Consider the following 4,197-nt stretch of genomic DNA (forward strand, 5'->3'; position numbering starts at 1 on the left):
ACTGAGGCACAGTAGTCAACAGCGAGGATGATTCACCACAGGAGCAAGCTACCAAGGAAAGTGGTGGATTCACCATCTCCTGATGTCATTTAATGAAGACTAGATGCCTTTCTGGAATGTGTTTGCCCCCAAAGTAGCTGTTATGTCATACAGGAGGCCTGTGATATGCAGGTTAGATGCTCTAATGGTGTCTTCTGACCATGAAGTCGACTAATTTCTGAAAAACTGAGTGTAGCATTGGGAGCAGCGTCTGATGTTTTCCTGTCTAGCCGGCTTGCTGCCTAGAACGAACGCTCCTTGAGTGGGGTGATCCACAGGGAGTAGCTCAAACCTCCAAAGTGCCTGGCCAGGCGCAGGACATTAGCCCAGCAAGGGAGGGGTGTGGCAGTGACATCACAAAGCCCGTTTGCAGGACCTCAGACTATTGGTCAAAGGTGGTGGGGAGGTGGTGACCTCACAGAGAGATGCTGACATCAGCCAGGCAGGACAGGGGCGAGGGGCCAGGGAAACCTCAGAGACCTCTGTAGCTTTGCTTCAGCACGTTTCCTTCTCCAGGTCTCTCTTTGAGGACTGAGAGATTATTTGGGGTCATGGACGTGAGCGCCAGGAGGAACCTCTTCCGAGTTTTCTCCTTCCCTTGTAGTGATTTTACTAGAAAACAGCCATCCCTGTTTAGAAGGTAAGAGCCTCCTGGAGGTTTGAAACCTGTTCAGTCTGATCTATCTGGTGACAAGTGAATTCTAGGCATGGAAAACACGAGCTTAAGGAGGCAGAATTTTATTGCGCACCTGGGATTTTGTCCCTTAGAATCGCTGGGGACAATAGGGTTTGTCCTTTTTGTTTCACCTCTTCCTCCATCCCTCCCTCCTCTTCTTCTCTTGCTTCTTTTGTCCTTTCTCCTGTTCCCTTCCCAACAACAGGACGGAGGTGTGTGTGTGTGTGTGTTGCAGGGAAGTCCTCTGCAGCTCCCACTATGGAAGGTCCACCCAAAAATGTGGGACTGAAATAGTGCTCGGGCAGTGATCCCCACCGGTGACCTGGGCCATCCTTTGGGCTCTCTGGTGAGAACCCTCAGCCTCCCGTCCTCCGTCTCTACCCTGATTGGTTGAGCAGGGGGATGTTGACAGGGAGGAGACTCGGGTCCTTGTTGTTCTCTTTTAAGATCAAGTAAATAAGTCAGAACCAGTTCTATCTTTGATTAATTTTGCTGCTTCTCTGCATTAATTGTCTCTGAGCAGTTGATGATTCCCTCTAACATTGCAGTTCTCCTCAAATACTTGCTGAATAATTACTGTCACTGTTGTTGGTCTGGAGCTCATCTGAGAGCACAGTATTCAGGTCATTCAATGTCTGAAATTCAAGATCCGATGGTTTGTTTGAAAATCAGGGCTCTTCGGTCCTATTCCCAACACTGCCTCTGACGGGCTGTGTGACCTAAGACAAGTCAATTCTTCTTTCTCAGCCTGAGCTTCTCCCTCTTTCAAGTAGGGATAATAATGATCCGCTCCTACCTACCTCATGGTGGGTGAAGGATGCGGATCCATTTGGGAGTGTCACTAGAAGTAGTGCATAATATGAAGTTTCCCAGATTATGACATAATAGATTAGCTGAAATCGTCTATTTTATTTGTATTTTTTTATTTTGAAATTGTTAATAGTAGCAACGACTTAGCTCAGATTGAAGCATCTTATCTAATGGTTGAGATGTAAGTGTCTCCTCTTTGTGTGCGAGGAGACAATTTAACACACTCTGACAAAGAGGAGATGCTTTTGTTTTGCAAGAAAATATTTTTGCAAAGATCTTTCATCCCACTTGTTATGATTCTGAGAAACAAACTGGTTTAGTCTAAATGGGATTTTCGGACAGAAACGGTTTGAATGAAATTTTCCCACCATCTCGATTCCTGGGCGCTGGGGTGTTTTCATCTGTTAGAACAGGAGTCAGAACTGGTTGCTTCTCTTTCTGGCTCTGCCATCGCCTTGTTGTGTAGGCCTTGGGTAGGTCACTTCCCTTCTCCCATCTGTCCAATCGGAACAGGAACAGTTCTCGAACTATGGGCAGTTTAGAGCCCAAGTGAGATAAGGGGTATTAAAGCCCTCTGTGAAGGAGAAAGGGGAGTTTCACAGTGTTTAGCACCAAGGAATTCTAAAGTTTGCTAAAATGTCTAGTCTGTGGAAACAAGAAATGGTCGGGGCCAAACTTATTAACCACTGCCTTTTTAAAGCCCATTCAAAGATGTGAGTCCCTATCTTTTAGGTACCTGTGGTTCTTTGCCAGCAGCAGAGAAGAGGTTCCTGCCTCCGTTTTTGTGGCCTTAACAAACCAGGTGTTGTGCCCCAGTTCTCGTCTGAGACCCCTGAAAAAGAACATCTTCCCTTCCATGAACAAGACAGGACCTATCTTTCAAAGGAGAACAAAAAGACCTCTGGGACTTACAGACTAGCTAGCCTGACTGCCATAGCTGGAGAGATCCTGCAATACATTCTTAAACACTCAGTTTGTCAGCAGCACCTACAGGATGATTTGGTTCTTCTGACTAGTGAGCGTGGAATTGTCAAGAACAAATCATTCCAAACCAATCCTCTTTCCTTCTTTGGCAGGGTTCTGGGCCTGGTAGAGGTGAGTAAACAATAGATGGGATCTAGCTTGGTGTTACTAAGGCTTTCGACACAGTCCCATAGGACATTCTCAGAAGCAAACGAGGGAAATGTAGTCCAGCTGCAATCAGTGTAATGTGGGTGCAGAGCTGGTTGAAAGCCAAGACTCCAGGAGCCCTTCTCCATGTTTAGCTGCCCAACGGGGAGGGTGAACCTAGTGGGTCTGGCAGGGATCAGTCCGGTGTCAGGTACTATTCTATATTTTCATGAATGATTTGGAAAATGGAGTGGAGAGCATGCTCCTAAAGTTTACAACTGACACCAAGCACTTTGGAGCACAGGATTGAAATTCAAAACACCCTTAACAAATTGGAGACTTGGTCTTCTTGAGCCAAACTCCATGGTTAGGGCTCTCTCTCTACACTGGGCTGAAGTGAAACCCCAGAGCCAAGCACTCCTCCTGGGCAGTGAGCTCCGACCTTGAATGGTCAGATGCTGCTTAGCACTGTCAGAGCAGCTTTTGCTGGGGGATTCTCCCAGCACTTTCCAATAGCGGGAAGGTATGAAATCCCCATTTGACTGCTGGGGACAGAGCCCGAGAGTGGGGAGCAACTTGCCCAAAGTCCCCAGAAAAAGGAAAACAACCAGCAGAGGAACCAATAGGAAACCCAGCAATGGAACTCAGGAGTCCTGGGGGTGTGCTGTGGTGACCAGATGTCCCAATTTTATAGGGACAGTCCGAATTTTGGGGTCTTATCTAGGATCCTATTACCCCCCACGCCGTCCCGATTTTTCACACTTGCTGTCTGGTCACCCTAGGGTGTGCACATGTGTGGGTCCCAGCTGCTCCCTGCCCCCCTCATTGAAGCAGATGTGCAGGGTTACTGCCCTGGGAAGTGCAGGGCACCAGTGGATGTGGGGTTGGCTGGAGGTAGGGTCTGGCTTCAGGCAGGGCAAGGGCTGCGTGGCTGGCTGGCTTCAGGCAGGGGGGTGCATCAGGGGTTGGCTGGAGACAGGGCAGGGAGGATGCGGCTGGTGCAGGCAAAGCAGAAGGTGCAGGGCTGGCTGGAGACAGAGGCTGACTGCCGGCAGGGCAGGGCAGGGGGTGCAGGGCTGGCTGCAGGCAGGGCGTGGGGCAGGGCCGTTGCAAGGAAGTTTCATGCCCTAGGCGAAACTTCCACCTTTCACTCTACCCCCCCCGCACCCCTGCCCTGAGGTGCCCCACCCGTGGCAGCTCCCCCCTCCACCCTGAGGCTCCCCTCTTGTGGCAACTCTCCTGCTCTGCCCTGCGGCACCCCCTTCGCCCGAGCTCACCCCTGCTCCGAGCACGAGCACCCCGAGCACGCCGTGGCCGCTTCACTTCTCCCACCTCCAAGGCTTGCGGCGCCTAAGCCTGCCAGGCAGTCAAGCACCCTCCTCTGAGCCACAGCAGCCCTGACAGTTGACAATAGAGGCACCTTAACCCGTGAGTTCCTTCAATGTGTCCCCCTCGGGGGTCCAGCTCCGATCACCAGATACTCGGGGTATGTCTATACCACCTGCCGAATCGGTGGGCAGCGATCGATCCAGCGGGGGTTGATATATCGCGTCTAGTGTAGA

The sequence above is a fragment of the Gopherus flavomarginatus genome, unplaced genomic scaffold, assembly GCF_025201925.1.
Source record: "Gopherus flavomarginatus isolate rGopFla2 unplaced genomic scaffold, rGopFla2.mat.asm mat_scaffold_40_arrow_ctg1, whole genome shotgun sequence".
Lineage (NCBI taxonomy): Eukaryota > Metazoa > Chordata > Testudines > Testudinidae > Gopherus > Gopherus flavomarginatus.